The 19,081-nt window shown below is 37.1% G+C and overlaps 1 long non-coding RNA gene and 1 pseudogene across 1 annotated transcript; both read right to left on the reverse strand.

The window, feature by feature from the left end:
• Nucleotides 1-1,643: 1,643 nt before the first annotated feature.
• LOC107753079 (myosin-7-like) lies at nucleotides 1,644-13,073 on the reverse strand (annotated as a pseudogene).
• Nucleotides 13,074-13,103: 30 nt separating this feature from the next.
• LOC107753053 (uncharacterized) lies at nucleotides 13,104-13,750 on the reverse strand. The gene is made up of 3 exons (XR_001641429.1): nucleotides 13,709-13,750; nucleotides 13,492-13,531; nucleotides 13,104-13,124 (listed from the first exon to the last, which is right to left on the reverse strand). It is a non-coding gene; the product is annotated as an uncharacterized LOC107753053 (long non-coding RNA).
• Between the last annotated feature and the right edge of the window lie 5,331 nt (nucleotides 13,751-19,081).

Below are 19,081 nucleotides of genomic sequence, written 5' to 3' on the forward strand. Positions count from 1 at the left end.
CTGGCCGATTGAGGACAGCTCGGCCCACATGTTGAGATCTGGGGTGAAGCAGGTGCTGTCTTTGTAAAGGGCTCCATACACATAAATAAGAGCATCTAGTTATAGATGTTGGCACACTTGTTGGTTGCATTGCCTACTGAAGTTACATGTCCAACAGAGGGAGAACAATGTGCTGCTGGTCACAAGGTGGATTTTATTATTAGCTTTCTTTTATACAGATTAAATGTCAGTTTTTTTCTCTCTTTTTTTGCTACTTCTAGGAAATATTACTAATTAGAAATTATGGCAATTCAAATTGTCCACATATTCACAAACCATTTGTCCTCAAATCCAATAAGGCAAAGTTAAAGATTTTGCCACAGTTATGTAAAGAGGACCAGCCTGCTTGCTTGACCGCGTTTCCACCATCACCTGTAAAAACTGTCAGTTAAAGATTCAGCTGTTGAATCCTTAAAATAACATAAATCCAATATGGTATCATTTAAAGTGACAGCATAGTTGGTTTCCTCCCCTTCACTTCTCCATTCTCAGCTGTTCAGGGTTGACTTCACCTTCAATCATCTGCCTATCATTGACCTGCTCATCACCTTGAATTACATCTATTTCCCAGCACACACACACACACACACACACACACAGATGTTTTGCCCTAAATTACCTTAGTAAGTAAAGATTAATTTGGTAATTACAAGTGTGTCACAAGGCTTTGCCTTTTTCAGATACAAGGACTCCAGGAACCTCGGAGCTGTTCTGTTTATGGTTAGAAATGTTAGATTTTGCAGTGTCATCAGTACATGACATTACTGTCTAGCAGAGCTTCTTAAAAAAAAAAACATACAAATGTGTTACAAATATACATGGGTCAAAGACGAAAAAGGGTTTAAGCATAAAAGCAGTAAGTGTAATACTGCTTTAAATTGTTGTTTTTCCCCCCAAAAAATGTTTAATTTAATTGCAATTTTGTTTTTGTTTTTCTGAGCAAAACATAAATGTCATACATTTTTCCCTGATTTACAGAAGAGACCCACTAAAATGTCATTCAGTGTGCTTTCTATGGACATAAAATCACTTTTGTACATTTATTTTGATGCGGACGTCTTAATGTCTTTGACCCACATACTGTGAGCAAGGAATCTAACCTGAGACATTCCAAATGAGGTAGATTATGTTCTTCCAATTGAAAGGTAAGCTTTCCCTTTTAATTTTTCAATCTTCAATCTATCTTTCATTCAGTGCTTTCAATTCAATCATTTAATCAGTAAATGTAGATGGAACAGAACCATATTAACAATATAACTAAATGGAAGAGCAACCTCTTGTGCCTTTTGTCATACTTTATATAATCACATTTAATGTTTTAAAAAGTTAAATAAAATAAAAACTCAGAAATGCTAAGTAAAAGTAAAATAGTAAAAAGCATGTTTTCTACTGTAAGATAACAAAGCTTCTACTTTTGTTTAATCTATTTAATATGCTTGGTTTTTATTTTATGTCCTTGATTTTCAAGCATTTTCTTCAATAGATGGTAATTACTCTAAAATCTTGAATAAATGGCTCCTCTAAAGTAGTATAATTTCACCCAGTGTATTGAAGGTGAATGCAATGGCATCATGTTAAAACAACATCAATAGCAGAGAAGCAGGGATTTACTTGCACATTCATTTTATTCTACAGATCTACAGATAATGAAATCACTGGCACACTGAGCAAGCCTTTCAGAAATATCCATGTGAGAGCTTCACTCTTCATCATGCCCTTTCTGTGAGGAAGAGACATGAAAAGGATAATGGGTAGAAGGTACTTTCTTCTTTTCTTTTTTCAGCTGAAAAAAAAAAAGTTATGTATTACTCAGACTTTGTTTACTAGAGATGCACCGATTGTTTACTAGAGATGACCTGGCGATACCGATTTTTGCAGATTCTGATTTTCTTTCTAAGAACTATAATTGACAGCATATACAAACATTTTTTTTCAATGCAAATAATAGTAATACATTTACATAATAAAAAAAAAATTATTAAACATCACAATTCCCCCAATCTGGACTGTTACAGATGTTCCCTCACTTAAACAACTCTCAAAATAAAGTGCTCTGTGACCGGAAAGAGGTAGAAATAACAATTAACTGAAAATGAGTTGGTGTATATAAGGAAATCCTTTCCCACTGTGTTTATAAATGGTCATTTTTTCCCCTAACCTTATTTAATGCGTCATCTTTCACATCAAATTCTTACATTGTTTCAATTAATTCAGTTAGAGTAATAAGAAACTGTAGAGTTGTTACCATTCATCAACAAACAGCATCTTTCCGCTGCAGGACACACAGAAGCTGCATCTGAAGTGGCATTAGATGTGTTTATACAGACTGTTTGATGAAGCTGAGGTGCCATAAACCGCAAAATTGCAAATGCATAAATACTTTTATAAGACTAATGTTTTAAATAATTTTTTGAACATACAAATAAGAAATTATGGGAAAAATGCAATGATAATTTTAAATATGAAACCAAATCATCAGTAGGAGGTGGCAGTGGCTGTTTTAATGAGTGAGTCATTTATTAATTCATTCAACCGATTCATTCAAATGGCTGATTCATTCAGTAATGAGGCAAGTGACTGTCTTTATGAATGGGTTACTGAGTCATTGACTTACTCGATTTGTTCAAACATGTGGATTCATTCAGTAACGAAACACAGCTGTGTGTTGCCGGGAGACACAACAGTTCTGCTGTGGCTTTGATTGGAACTAATTTCTTTGCGAAGTCAATATTGTGTCTAAAATGTAAGTCACTTAATTTAAACGTCTTGTTTATTGAACTACTATTGTATAAAATCAGTGTCATATTGCAATCATGCTGATATTCGGGGAAACATTTGGTCGTGTAATGTTGCTTATCATATATTATAAATATCTTTTATTTTTTTTAATGCATGAATCTATAACTTTCTGTGAGTGCTGTTTTTGGTGGCCAAGTTTCAGTGCTTCCCTAGCTACGTTTGTTATTGACATTTTAATCCGGCTTCTTGTCCGGTCGGGCAAGTAAAATTCTCTCTCACTTGCCTTTTAATGAATCTACTTGTCCCAGACAAGTTAATCGAGCCCTGTGGTTTCCCCACGGTTTACTTTGGCCCTGCACGTACCGTATTGTCCCGAATATAAGACGATGTTTTTTTCTTGGAAATACATCTGAAAAAACGCGGTTGTCTTATATTCAGGGTCTAGACTTTGACATGTCAATAATACACCCACAACACTAGGTGGCGCCAAATACGCATAAAACGAGTGTGCCATGAAATATGTAATGTAATGCGTGTTGTAAAGATCGCGAGTAAAACAAAAGAAAAAGAAAGTCTTACAGCTGCATGAGTCGTGACTGTCACGTTAGCCTGATGGGACCAAACTCTCTTTGTGATTTTAAAACGTAAGACAGTACCCAGATTTGAAGATTACAGTAAGATTTAACTTCTACTGTTCATAAGATTTTGGTAGGCTACTATTAGATGGATAGCCTAAATGTCCTAATTCAGATGGGCTACCTGTTTTTTTTTTTTTAATGGTATATCAAAAAGTGTATATTTTTTAAATGTGATTGTTGGTACATTTTACCAGTTTTTACCATACTTTCAAAACAAAAATTAAAATAGGAAAAATATGCAATATGAAAATAATTGAAGACAAAATGTGTTTTACTGAGAAAAAACAAGATTTGTTTTTTAAAAAGCCTTTTTCCAAAAGGTACATCTGGAAAAAGGGGGGTCGTCTTATAATCAGGGTCGTCTTATATTCGGGCCAATACGGTATTACAAATTGCGAAATTTGTGTCTTATTAACTCACAGTGAAGAACTTCCATGCCGACGACATGTTTATATGCGGATGTGAGCGTAGCTGTGACATCAAAACCGAATCATGCGGAACATCAGCTAATTCCAGTCCCTGGCCGGTCAATCGGTGCATCTCTACTGTTTAGTTATAATTTAATTTAATCATTTTAATAATAATAATTTATGCATTTAGCTGATGCTTTTATCCAAAGCGACTTACAGTGCATTCAGGCTATACATTTTTTACCATCAGTTATGCATCAGCTCTAAAAAGCTCATTTTGTTTATGCAGTTGTTTCTCCATAACTTTGGTGAGGCAAGTGTTAAAGAGTTATCTTTACAAAAAAATAAATATAAAATGAGCATGTGCACCACTTCATACACTGGGTATGCGTTAAAGAGCCAGTGTTGGTTTTGAGTAATAAATCTCATCAAATTGATTTAAACTATTTCATCAGGCAAACTGTTTTTCCAATTGATCACAATAATTTCAGAATCAAAGTAATCCAAATTTTGAGCTCACTGATGATGACTGTATATTGAATGAGGTCAGTTACCTTGGATCCTGAATCACGGCTCTTGGCTCTCAGCTTGTTGACCTGAGATTCAGCAATATCAGCCCTCTCTTCTGCTTCATCCAGCTCATGCTGCAGCTTACGGAACTTGCCCAGACTAGAATTGGCCTGCTCCTCCTAAATGGCAATAATTCTTGTTCGGTAAGGGATTGGCGATGTTTTGAATTCCCAAAACCAGTCATATTTTGTAAATTTAACAAAATTACATTTTGAAATTTATATTACGGTGTTCTAAATGTTAAGATTTGAAAATATTTCCAGTAAAAAAAAAATTTATGAATAAAAATAAAACAATCATCTTAAACATACAGCTTCCTCAGCAGCTCTTTCAGCTGCAGTTTGTCCACCAGGTCCTGCAGACGACTCAGATACTTACGATCCTCCTCAGTCTGCAAACAGAGCACAACATGATTTAATTGTGTCCCTATTTTTTTTAAATGATGAATGGTATGAATTTGAGACATTTATTTGTATGTCAAAGAAAGTGACCTGGTAGGTGAGCTCCTTAATGCGTCTCTCATATTTACGAACTCCTTTCACAGACTCGCTCGCCTTTCTCTGTTCCAGCTCCACCTCATTTTCCAGCTCTCTCACCTAAGAGTTGTGTAAGATATTTAGCTTATCAAACATAATAAGTATGCTAATTACAGAAGAAGAAAGAATACACTTTCCGAAAACATCAGCAGCTTACCCTGGCTTCCAGTTTCTGGACCTGCTTCTTGCCTCCCTTCATGGCGATCTGCTCAGCTTCATCCAGACGGTGCTGCAGGTCCTTGATGGTCTGCTCCATGTTCTTCTTCATGCGCTCCAGATGAGCGCTGGTGTCCTGCTCCTTCTTCAGCTCCTCTGCCATCATGGCAGCATCAGTGATAGCCTTCTTGGCTTTTTCCTCAGCATTCCTGCACTCCTGCACTGCCTCCTCAACCTCAGTCTGAAGCTGAGTATTATCTCCCTCCAGCTTCTTCTTCTGATTCAGCAGACTGGTGTTCTGAACACAGACAATATTTGCATTCATATAGTTTCTAGATGATATTGTGAGGGTTTTACTTGTGTTTGTCTAGTACAGAGCTGTCATACCTGAGAATGCAGGAGCTGAACTCTCTCACTGACATCCAGCAGTTCCTGCTCAGCCAGTTTCCTTCCTCTCTCAGTCTGTTCCACCAGGGATCTCAGCTCATCCAGTCTGAGAGCTTCATTCCTGCTGCGAGTCTCTGATTCCAGTGAGCTCTGCAGAGTATCAACCACTCTCTGCTGGTTCCTCTTGGCCTGCTCCATCTCTTCATCTTTTTCAGACAGCTTACGTTCAATGTCAGCTTTGCCCTGATTGAACTCCAGTTGGGCCCTCAGGATCTTACCTTCCTCATGTTCAAGAGAACCCTGGATGAGAAATTTTTAATAAGTTTTAATTTAACTTCTCTTGTCTGCTTTACCATATATGGTTACTATTACCAATACAACAATATTCTGTGTCTAATGGTAAGAGAAAATGGCACATTGAATATACACAATTACCCAATATATACACAATATATACCTCAGCTTCCTCCAGAGCAGTTTGAATTTCAGCTTTTTCCTGCTCCAACTGCTTACGGATTTTCTCTAGTTCATAAATGTTCTTTCCACTCTCACCAATTTGTTCAGTGAGATCAGCAATCTCCTCTGTTATTTGACAAGGTAGTAATGAATAATACATAAAAATCCAAAAGAAATATTTCAGTTTTGGGATATGTGAATGCTCAAATGATCGATAATTCTAGGGCACCTTGGAGGTTCTTGTTTTCTCTCTTCATGGTCTCCAAATGATCCAGAGACTCCTCATAAGAGTTCTTCAGTTTGAACAGTTCAGTGCTCAGAGATCTGGCTTCCTTCTGGGAGCTTTCCAGCTCACTCTGAGACTCCTCATATTTCTGCTTCCATTCAGCTAGGACCTGTTTGATAGTTTCAGGGACTTTCCTGGAGGACACACCGTTCCTGCTGTCAATAAACTGTCCTTCAGGGATAGTAGCAGGGTTCAGGATGCAATATCTGTAACAATTATGGATTTAAGTGAAGTAAATGCTGTTTTTGTTTTTCAATTATTGATTTGAATATGTATTGTACCCACATCTTAAATGATGAATAAAAAGAAGAAATTGACTCAATCTGCAGTCAAAATAAAATATACCTCTGCTTGAAATCTCCATTCTGATGCCCTCCAGCACACCGTTACAGCGCAGCTGGTGCATGACCAGAGGATTCTCCATCGCCCCAGGAGTCTTAGTCTCATTTGGAATCAGGCAGCGCACAAAGTGAGTTGACCTCAAGTTGGTCATCAGCTTGTTCAGGTTCTCCTGTGGATAGATATTATCCATCACTCTTCCCATACAACAAATACAGTATATTAGGTTGTGACTCTGTTTAAAAAGATAAAGAAACCAAATCATATTAATAATTTCACTGTGAAAAGCACTCTATATGTTACCCTGTGAAGAGCAGACACTGTCTGGAAAGAAGAGCCCTTTTTCTTCTCCTTTACTTTGCCACCACCTCCTCCCTCCGTGGCTGTTACAAGAAATATAGGTGATGTTAATATAGAAATAAATCTCATAAAAGATTCACTTGTTTGTTTCTAGGATTATTTTTCTCACAGTAAATGCAGCACACCTGAGTCAGCACCAGCATATCCAGCAAACAGGTAAGAAAGCAGTTTCATGGTGGACTTCTGATACAGGCCAACAACCGTCTCATTAAGAGGGTCCTTGTTCTTCACCAGCCAGTTATTGATGTTGTAGTCAACTGTGCCAGCGTAGTGAACCAGGGCAAAATGGGCTTCTGGTTTACCCTTGGCAATCCTGGGCTTCTGGAAGTTAGCACTTTTGCCCAAATGGTTATCATAAAGCTTAGCTTTGAATGTTGCATCACTGGCTTTGGGGAACATGCACTCCTCTTCAAGGATGGACATGATACCCATGGGCTAGCAAACAATAGAGAAAGGAGTTTCAAATTAGCTGAGAATTGTTGATCCAATACCTGATATCTCTCAAATTTAAAAAGTCCATGCCAAAGTCAATGAACACCCATTCAATGCCCTCCTTCCTGTATTCCTCTTGCTCCAACACAAACATGTGATGGTTGAAGAACTGCTGCAACTTTTCATTAGTGAAGTTGATGCACAGCTGCTCAAAGGTGTTGTACTGCAGGTGGAATATATTGTATAATCACACTGACAGAGTAGCAAAGAACTGAAGATCTTGAATAACAGTAATCAGTAGATGTAATCTTACATCAAAGATCTCAAATCCAGCAATGTCCAGCACACCAATGAAGTACTGACGAGGCTGTTTGGTGTCCAGGGATTGGTTGATTCTCACAACCATCCAGAGGAACATCTTCTCATACACTGACTTTGACAGAGCACCAATGGCATAGTACACCTGCCCAATAAACATTAAAATGTTACAGAAAAATGCATTTTTATGGTTGTTAACAATATGTTAATGATGAAGGGATGTTAATCGAGTAGTAGTCTTCACCTGCTGAATATTCTGTCCCTTGGTGACCCACTCATTCCCTACTTTGACTCTTGGGTGGCAGAGAGCCTTAATGAGATCAGCAGAGTTCAGGCCCATCAGATAAGCTGCTTTATCAGCATCTGTTGCCAAAAATAGAATTAGAATAGAATGGTTAATGGTAACACATTTCTTGCCTAATCAAAATCACAGAAACTTGTTGTCAATCCTGCCCAAAGAAATTGTATCAATAAAATTGCTATTGAAAAGCTACATTACATTTCTCAGTAAGGAGTTGGTAATGTCACTATTGTTTTATTTATTTTTATTAAATTTTTTTTTTCACTGTGTCTGATTTGGAACAAGCTGAATTCTATTTTGATTCCTAAGGAAAAGTAACCTTTTTTATCCTTCCAGTCAAAAACAAATGACAGCTTCAACTTTCAATACTGGCAGGTTAAGCATGGTAATCAATGGCTAGGTGTGCCTCATTTTGGGTGGTTCTTTGCCTCCAAGTTATGAATTTAAATGTTTAATTCACCTACTGTGAATTACCCCTTATGTGTCATGTCAGCATTTTCTCCTGATACTGACCCTCAGTCCCATCAGCCTCTGCCTGTTCCTCGCGTTGCTTCTGCTTGAACTTCATGTTGCCGTAGTGCATGATGGCACCAATCAGCTTGTAGATGCTGTTCTTCTCCTCTTGGGTGAAGCCCAACACATCAAACGCTTCCTACAGCAAATGTACAGTGTGTCTAATAATTCATTGCATTACATTGAATGTTATATGGACTTCAGTTCTAAAACTTGAGAAGTCAAGTATCAACAGATTTACGCATGTTTTGGATAACGCACATCTGTAGCCATCAGCTCGTCAGCATCATTAATAGAGGCCACTTGTGTCTCTCCTTGAGAGATGTAGGCATAATCGTAAGGGTTTGCTGTGATCAGCAGCATCTCTGAGAGGATAAAATGATATTTTACAACTTTGCATCTCATCACTTGCAGTTTTGTTACCAAAGTTGTGATTTTGCTTACCCAGAAGTTCTGGTTTCTTCTGGGACAGGATCTGGTAGAAGATGTGGTAGTCTCTCTCAGCCTTGAGCTGGAAAGTCACAGAAGACTTCTCCAGAAGATCTGTTCATAGAATTTAGAATTCACAAAATAAGCATTGTATCTAAATGGGGACATTCCATAGTCTAATGCAGGTCATCTTACATGTCAGTTGATTGTGATGAACATGAAGCAGAGCAACAACTGATGTAGCCAATACAGTGCAGTTAGAATGCCCCTAAAATTCAAGATATTGGGGCAAAATTGCCCCTGTATACGTTTTTGTCTCATATTTATTTCATATGATATAGTTAAGCAATATCACATGAGCAACGAGTGTAATATCACAACAGTGCTGTTTTTCCTGAATAGCACAAGTGCAAATGCAATACTCATTTTATACAACAGTTCAATAATTAATCTTATATTGTGTTTTATTTTAGACAGAATATTGTCTGTTTTTGGTCAATTTTACGAATGACAATATTACCTATAAAGCCCCAGCAGAACTGTTGTGCGTCTCCGAGCAACACACAGCGGTGTGTCATTTCTTAATGAATCAGCTTTTTGAACAAATCGAGTGAATCAATGATTCAGTGGCCCATTCATAAAGAGAGCCATTTACTTCTGAATGAATCAGCCGTTTGAACGAATTGAATGAATGAATGACTCAAAGACTCATTGAATCATTTACCGCTACCTACTAGCAGATTTAGTGTTTTATTTAGAGTATCATTTCATTAAAAATAATTTCATATTTCCATATTAATAAAAAATAATAATAATAAAGGGATACACTCTTAAAAATAAAGGTGCTTAAAGGGTTCTTCACAGCGATGCCATAGAAGAACCATTTTTGGTTTCACAAAGAAGCACTTTTGCCCAAATGGTTATCATAAAGCTTAGCTTTGAATGTTGCATCACTGGCTTTGGGGAACATGCACTCCTCTTCAAGGATGGACATGATACCCATGGGCTAGCAAACAATAGAGAAAGGAGTTTCAAATTAGCTGAGAATTGTTGATCCAATACCTGATATCTCTCAAATTTAAAAAGTCCATGCCAAAGTCAATGAACACCCATTCAATGCCCTCCTTCCTGTATTCCTCTTGCTCCAACACAAACATGTGATGGTTGAAGAACTCAACTTTTCATTAGTGAAGTTGATGCACAGCTGCTCAAAGGTGTTGTGCTGCAGGTGGAATATATTGTATAATCACACTGACAGAGTAGCAAAGAACTGAAGATCTTGAATAACAGTAATCAGTAGATGTAATCTTACATCAAAGATCTCAAATCCAGCAATGTCCAGCACACCAACCAAGTACTGACGAGGCTGTTTGGTGTCCAGGGATTGGTTGATTCTCACAACCATCCAGAGGAACATCTTCTCATACACTGACTTTGACAGAGCACCAATGGCATAGTACACCTGCCCAATAAACATTAAAATGTTACAGAAAAATGCATTTTTATGGTTGTTAACAATATGTTAATGATGAAGGGATGTTAATCGAGTAGTAGTCTTCACCTGCTGAATATTCTGTCCCTTGGTGACCCACTCATTCCCTACTTTGACTCTTGGGTGGCAGAGAGCCTTAATGAGATCAGCAGAGTTCAGGCCCATCAGATAAGCTGCTTTATCAGCATCTGTTGCCAAAAATAGAATTAGAATAGAATGGTTAATGGTAACACATTTCTTGCCTAATCAAAATCACAGAAACTTGTTGTCAATCCTGCCCAAAGAAATTGTATCAATAAAATTGCTATTGAAAAGCTACATTACATTTCTCAGTAAGGAGTTGGTAATGTCACTATTGTTTTATTTATTTTTATTAAAAAAAATTTTTCACTGTGTCTGATTTGGAACAAGCTGAATTCTATTTTGATTCCTAAGGAAAAGTAACCTTTTTTATCCTTCCAGTCAAAAACAAATGACAGCTTCAACTTTCAATACTGGCAGGTTAAGCATGGTAATCAATGGCTAGGTGTGCCTCATTTTGGGTGGTTCTTTGCCTCCAAGTTATGAATTTAAATGTTTAATTCACCTACTGTGAATTACCCCTTATGTGTCATGTCAGCATTTTCTCCTGATACTGACCCTCAGTCCCATCAGCCTCTGCCTGTTCCTCGCGTTGCTTCTGCTTGAACTTCATGTTGCCGTAGTGCATGATGGCACCAATCAGCTTGTAGATGCTGTTCTTCTCCTCTTGGGTGAAGCCCAACACATCAAACGCTTCCTACAGCAAATGTACAGTGTGTCTAATAATTCATTGCATTACATTGCATGTTATATGGACTTCAGTTCTAAAACTATCAACAGATTTACGCATGTTTTGGATAACACACATCTGTAGCCATCAGCTCGTCAGCATCATTAATAGAGGCCACTTGTGTCTCTCCTTGAGAGATGTAGGCATAATCGTAAGGGTTTGCTGTGATCAGCAGCATCTCTGAGAGGACAGAAATATGTTTTAATACTAATACAAAAACAACTTTGTCTTACCCAGCAGTTCTGGTTTCTTCTGAGACAGGATCTGGTAGAAGATGTGGTAGTCTCTCTCAGCCTTGAGCTGGAAAGGGATTTGGAAAGGGACACGGGCTTTCTCTAACAGATCTGTTTGTATAAATGCAGAAGTATAGCTTTTACCATCAGCTCATTCACTGGCAGCAAAGTGAATGCGGATGAACTTGCCCTGTTTAAAACAACAGTCATCAATGTAATTGCATTGGGGTAAAAGAAAAAAAAAACATTCCGTATGTTTTAAAACAGGAGGTATACAACTCACAAAACGAGATGAGTTGTCATTTCTGATGGTCTTGGCATTCCCGAAAGCCTCTAGAGCAGGATTACACTGGATGATTTGATCTTCCAGAGTACCTTAGAAAAACAGACAGATATAGACAGTAAAAAAATAGAGCAGAGAATTTTGTGGTTTAGCTGATTGTTAGAATAAAGTTTTTTTTTTTATTATGTTAATGTAAATTACTCTACAAACATACACCTTTGACCTCATTACCTCAGTATTTTAGCAAAATTGACTTCTTCTTTTTTTTGTAATAAAGTATGAGTGACCCCTGCTGGCTTTATGTTTGCGTCTTCTTTCATTTTGAGACCACAGCTTTCCCCTGTCAAATAAACTCTTCTCATGCGGGAGAAAAGCTGTGTGTGTGTGTGTGTGTGCGCGTGTGTGCGTGTCTGTGTGTGTGTGTGTGTGTGTGTGGAATCCCACAGTTTCTAAAGTGCAGAGGGAATATTATTTAAAAGTTTTCTGTTTCAGGTACAGTACTGTATGTTCATCGAGTAACACTGTTTATTGACGCTTCTTATAGGCAAACTCACGCTATGCCACGAACCAGTCTGATTTAAACTATAAGAGTACTCTGCTGAGAGATAAGCAGATGTATGTGCATGAGGAAATATCATAATTGTTTTAAAAAATAAATAAATAACACAATGCATGAGAACAGTTCCCGTATCTCTTTTGATTTGAGCTCCATCAGATCAGGCATGTTACAGGAACATTCTGTTGCCTGTCAGGGACTATTTTTCTAGCGGAAGGACGGCATTTAATGATTTAACTTTAAAAAGTATTATATAATACATATATTTTGCCTTTACTCAAGTAAAAGTAAAATTGTACCATTAAAGTATAACCTAGCTAATTCATGTAATTTGTCACTTTATACCCCTTATCAATGCATATGTCTCTGAGCTTAAATCTTTGTTACATGGATCTGTTTCTAACCTTCTTATCACTCGAATCCTTCTTGCCACTACCAGCAGCAATGCTGGCGAAGTACTGAATGACTCTCTTGGTGTTCACAGTCTTTCCAGCACCAGATTCTCCACTGTCAACATAAACCAGGGTTAGAAATTTATGAAGAACTAATTTGTAAAAATTAACAAATAAAGTCAAGATCTAACTAAAACTCTGAAAATCTTACGTGATAAGAATAAACTGGTTTTGTCTGTTAAAAAAAATCTAATTCTAAATATGAATGTAATGTGCATAGTAAATGAATATTAAATTATTTTCACTAGTTATTGACTTATAGCCTGTGCTGTTTTTTTAAAGGCAGGTTGTATATAAAATATGTAGAGAAATGTTACGTTGACGCACCTGACAGCATGTACTGGTAGGCGTTGTCTGAGATGGAGAAGCGGCATCCCCATCTTTCACCCTGCACACAAGTGCATACACACAGATTACTATAAGAGATATTATATATAGGAGCCTATTTGGACACATGTTGATAGTTAATGCTATTCTGAACACCTGTGTGAAGAGAGAGCTGACTTCTACATCCACTAAAAATCACCGAAACACCAGCTGATTCAAACACGCTTAGCAAAGATGAGTGAAGAGAAAAGATCCTGCAGCATTTGTGATCCACAGATACAGATACTACATCTATTGCAACATTCAGACATTTATAAATGTGTCATAATAATGTGGGACCACTGTATATGGCAATGTGTGGTAGTAACCTCTGAGATTAGTCTGTTGCAGTCAGTGATGTTGCATTGAGTTTTTTCAGGGTCACTTACCTTTGTACTTAACCTCTCCAGACACTGATGGTTTACTGTCCTAGGGACACACAAAAAAACATATATAAAGCAGAATTACTTAACATCAAACATTTGTCTCCTGTCTGCTACTTTATAGTCAATAATGAGCAAAAGTGCATACTGAACTCTCTGTGCCTGAAGGAATTGTTAATAAGACCAGGCTTTCATGACGTCTGAGGCGTCCTTGATGGCTTACCGTTTGATGATACAATAGAAAACCTGTCTGAAGCCATTGACTCTCCACCCCTTTTTATAATGTTAGAGGTCCTCTAAATATGGTTGCAGGAATTTTCTGAAGCATGTTAGTGTCTCAGTTTGGTTAGGATACGAATGGGCTGGGTGTCTGCTGGAGGCAGGGGCACGTTTTTGTTTTTTTGTATAGGGTGTGATTTATGCCAGTAAGGAACAGTATACTTTGTCATTTAATGTACTTTCAATTGACTAATTTACCCTTTAAATTACAGTCTTAAATGCAATGTCTTATCTGTTAAATAGGTTTCTTGTAAGGTAAGTGAATTCAGGAGAAGATTTTGGCTGCTGGCACAAATGTTTCTGCTCACTGCAAAAGAAATGATTTTCTTACTTAGGATTTCTGTCTTGTTTTCCATTACAATTCTTAAATCAAGATACATTTACTTGAGACGCATAATGAAATAAGATATTAGGTTGAGTTTTTGCTTAAAATGAGAAAAAAATATCTGCCAATGGGGCAAGAGAAAAAAAATATTGTTTTCCCTTTGAATTAAGATTTTTTTTTTTTTATCCCACTGGCAGACATTTTTTCTTGTTTCAAGGAAAAATGTTCATATAATTTTTCAGAAAACACACTGTCAATTTGCTTCTCAAGTAAATGTATCTCGATTCAAGAATGTTTAGATATTTACACTTGGAAAACAAGACAAAAATACTACGAAAATCATTTTTGCAGTGATGTATTTTACAATTGCGCCTATGAACTAGTCGCTAATGTGAATTTTGTGGATTAAAATGTCTGCTAAACTAAAAAAAGAGAATGGTTTTTACAGCAGTTGGCAGGTGTTTGCTCAAAAAGGAATACATCTCATTGTTTGTATCAACTGATCTGTACCTTGCTCAAGGACAAGCCAAGTGTCATTTCACTCTGTCCATCATAGATGCTTTTTATCCGCTCGAGCAGCCGCAGCTGAGTCCGTAACGGCAAGGTCAGTTTCCAGCTGGTGCAGTCGCTTCACTCAGGCCTCATCGCTGACACGCCATTGTTCCTTTGCCTCCACACTTGAGGACAAAGATAACCTGTGAAATTCTTGTTGGGTGCTTCTAATTGATTGAGAAGAACAGCTTGCGTGATCTCTGCTACTAGCATCCATTTATGTATGTCTACATAAATGGACACGGCAGGCCGATATCATTGCCTGAGTAAATTAATGTATACACAACATCTTCTCAATGACAGGAGCAGTGTCTAATTTGTCCAGTTTGGCAGACAATTTTTAGCTTTTTTGATATCAGCAGAGTTGCTAGAACATAAGTCATTCAACTAGACACCATCAATCAACCATACAGGTGCATTATTTTCACACTGAATTTTTGGGCGTCCAGTTGCACAGTGTTGACCGCTGAGTTCAGATATGCAGATATGCCTCTGCATAAAGTGCATCTTCAGTCAAATTTCACTACACAGCATCCAACACCAAACACCTCTGTTCACTCCTAATTGCTTAAATGGATAGTTCAACCAAAAATAAAAATTCTGCGATCACTTACCCTCATTTCGTTCCAATCTGTATACATTTCGTCCCTCTGTGGAAAATGAAAGAACATATTTAGAAGAACAACACTGGATCCCATTGACCTTCATTGTATGGACAAAAACACAGGGACGTTTTTAAAATACATTTAAAGTGAAAAAAGGAAATCATTTAAGTTTGAAACTTGAGAGGGTGAGAATTATCATTTTTAGTGAACAATCTACTGAATTTGAGATACCGATATTCTAATGCAGTCACTTCATGCTAATTGTGCTATTTTCATTTTCATATTTTTAACCTAAAACTACTGAACTCTATCATCAGCTCTTTGAAGACATGTATACAACAGCTACGTGCACTACGCACCATCAACTTTCGTTGTTTGCACTGAAACATATGGAGGTCTGTGGCAGACTATCAGTCATCCTCTTACCACTGTCTTGTTTGTTCCACATTGTTTCCTTCCCATTGTCCTTGAGTACAAAGATAACCCTGTGAAATTCCTACAGAGCCTCTGACAAAATGGGAGCAACTGCTGACGGACATTGAGAACACATAAAGCAGATGCCCCGTTTGCAAAGGTCTCCAAGCGCATAAATAAACGTCAAGTGGTACATGTTGGCACCCTTGCAAGCCATATACATACTACTTAAGTTACATGGCCAACTGAGGCAAAACGACGCCGGTCACAAGACAAGTGTTTATTATTAACCAACAAGCAGCATTGTATTGAGTTAAAGTTGAAAGACCGAAACAGAAGAAGTAGTCATTGTTTGTTTTCTTGGCATAACCATTTGTTCGGTTTGCATAGTGGAAAATTGGTAACAATTTATTTTACATTCGTGTTTCGCATGTACATACGTAATTACAATAACTTGGTAACCCTGAACCTATCCCTAAGCCTAACCCATGTAGTTAGCTTACATTATGCAGTACTTACTTAGGTAAGTACACTGTAAGTAAAGGTCATTGCATGTACTATAAAATAAAGTGCAACCAAAAAATGAGTTCATTAAGCAAATGAACAAAGATCAATTCATATAAAATATGATATTCATCTGTTATTCTCGTTACTGGATGTCTGAAGGGGTCAACTGGCTGTTAAGACCATTTGTTAACCAAAAGGATGAGAGGTGAAAGTTTAAGATGCTGCTAGATGTCTTTTAAATCACAAGGGTCTTCTCACAGTCTTGTGAGATGTCAAGCCAGCAGTTATTCTCCTGATTTACGGCAATATGTCTCAAGTACATTCTGCTGTGGTTTAAGGTTGCAGGATGGTTGGTTCCTCTGTGAACCTTTGAGGAGCTCCTCCCTATATTCAGACTCCACCTCCAGCACTGTTCTTCACCTTCAACACTAAGGTTTACCCGCATACAGTTCATACAGCGTTCAGCCTGGCAAGCAGCGGCTCTTCATCAAAGATCCACTGTTTAATTTAGAAGTTTTCAATTTGATTTGTTGAATATATTAATCGTTTGATTTGTTTTGCAGGTCTCAAGCCGTATGCACTCGACAGAAAGGAGGACACTTGACGCAGGTGAGACAGATGAAATAAAGAAATACTGTAGTATTATCATTAAAAACATTTTAGTTATTTTTTTTATCTTGAACATTTACTGTGGATGTTTTGAGCATTATCCCTTTAATCACTTTCAGTGTGGAAGACGTTTAGAGGACACACTTTAGTCCATCAGAGATGCACCCTTCATATTTGGTAGACACCATGACTGCAACGATCTACCAAAGAAAAAGTCTTGGGTTTCATTCATGCAAGAAATAAGAAATAATGTGGTAGGTGCTTTTTTCATTCTAGAAGAAAATATAGCAAACGTTAAACTGTATTCTGTAAGACAATATACATATATTGTCAGTCGGGTAAAGCAGCATTTGTCATAAATTATGCAAGCACAGGGTTTCTACGCAGTTTGGAAAAGTATGGAATTTGATTTGAGTAATTTCCAGGTCTGGAAACGTATGGAAAAAAGAAAGCAGTGTATGGAAAAATATTTGCATTTCCAGACTTTTTGCCCCTATTTAGTTTTCTATAATAGAAAATTAAACGGATAGTTCACCTTCAGTTGCTCGTCCCCATTGACTTGTATAGTGTTTTTTTTTTCCATACTATGGAAGTCAATGGGGACCAGCAACTTAAAGTGAACTCAAACATATGAATTCAAGGTGCACTTTTTCATTCATCAAAAATGCAGGTTATAAGCGTTTTGGGTTTATTCTCACGATATTCTTTGCACCATATTACAAAGCCTCTAAAAGGATCTTTGCAAAAATTAAAAATATGCAGACTTATTGTGCCACAGAGTGTGTTAAAGCAGACTTAAAGGGATAGTTCACCCAAAAATGAAAATGTGATGTTTATCTGCTTACCCCCAGGGCATCCAAGATGTAACCGATATAAATACTGTTCAGTTTCTTGCTCAGACCGATTGTTTTGTGTCTTTTCACATCAATGTATCATCACGAGCCGCAGGGTTTAATTTGGTTTTGTTTGTGTATGTTTTATGACTCTCAAAGCCGTGATTCCCATCCACTGACATTATAGGACTGACAGACTGCAACGGTTTGAGTTAAAAATCTCCGTTTGTGTTCTACTGAAGAAACAAAGTCACCTACATCTTGGATGCCCTCGGGGTAAGCAGATAAACATCACATTTTAATTTTTTGGGTGAACTATCCCTTTAAGGCCTTGAAATATGACGTACTGCCCAAAAGAAAGCCTAATTTTGAACATGTTTCTACAGTACCAGTCTTTTTTATAGAACCTTGAACTTGGCAAATAGGACAATGCACACAGCTGTATTGAGCCATCAGCCCATTTTGTGCCATTGTTTCTCCTCCGCCACAGAGGATGCATTAAATTGGACATTAGGACTTATATTCGAGGTACTATCCTAAGGGAAGCCAACTTTTCTTTATTTTTTTTCACTCATTTTCTTCGTATTAAGATGGCAGTGACGCACAAAGGAAATAGGTTATAGTATATATAAAACTAGACATTGTAATGCGGAACCACACAAAAAAAAAATCCCATGCGTATGTCAATAGTTTCTCAAAGGCACAAAAAAAGTTTCTTGTGTGTGTGCAAAAGTCTGTTTTTAGGGGCTCTATATGTTGTCACTTCGAGAAAATCAATAAATAAACCCCTGAGAAAATAAAAATATTTGTATACATACAGACGTGCAGATGACTGTACTATATACCAAATATCAATTTGAAAAATAAATGTTAAATATGGTCTGGAAATCTACTGAGGTTTGGAAATTTGAGTCTGGAAAAGTGGAATTTTAAGATGGAAAATGTGTAGGAACCCTGCTTGCAACTTTTCTAATCAATATGAAATAAGCTTTTATAAGTAAAATGTCATGCGTAAGTTTTACCACCATAATGAGTTAGAAATTAACTTCAGTAAATTCATCATATGCAATGAATTGGAAAAGTAGTGCAAATTTCATGCACTACAAACATTCAGTTTCTTAATTAGTACATTTTTAAATTGGAATTTCAGGGAAAAAAGAAGATCAAAAAAGTGTATATCAATTATATTTACATGTATATAATGTTATTTAAATTGGAGCGATGGCCAATTTTTCAGATTTACTAAGTTACTGTATTGTTGGTTGCTAGCATTTCTACATTACTGCAGTATTTAACATGCTCCAGGAGGTTGAGCATGTGAATTGATCTGTCTGTATTCCCATTGGTAATCACTACAGCACTCTCGTTGTATTTTTTCATAAAGTTGAACTTAAATAGAGTTGACCACCAATAATCTCTGGTGCTTATGGTGCATCGAATTGCATATTCCCAATTAAAATGCATCTGGTCAT

Source organism: Sinocyclocheilus rhinocerous, unplaced genomic scaffold, assembly GCF_001515625.1.
Source record: "Sinocyclocheilus rhinocerous isolate Xijiao unplaced genomic scaffold, SAMN03320098_v1.1 scaffold1493, whole genome shotgun sequence".
In the NCBI taxonomy this organism is placed as follows: Eukaryota; Metazoa; Chordata; class Actinopteri; order Cypriniformes; family Cyprinidae; genus Sinocyclocheilus; species Sinocyclocheilus rhinocerous.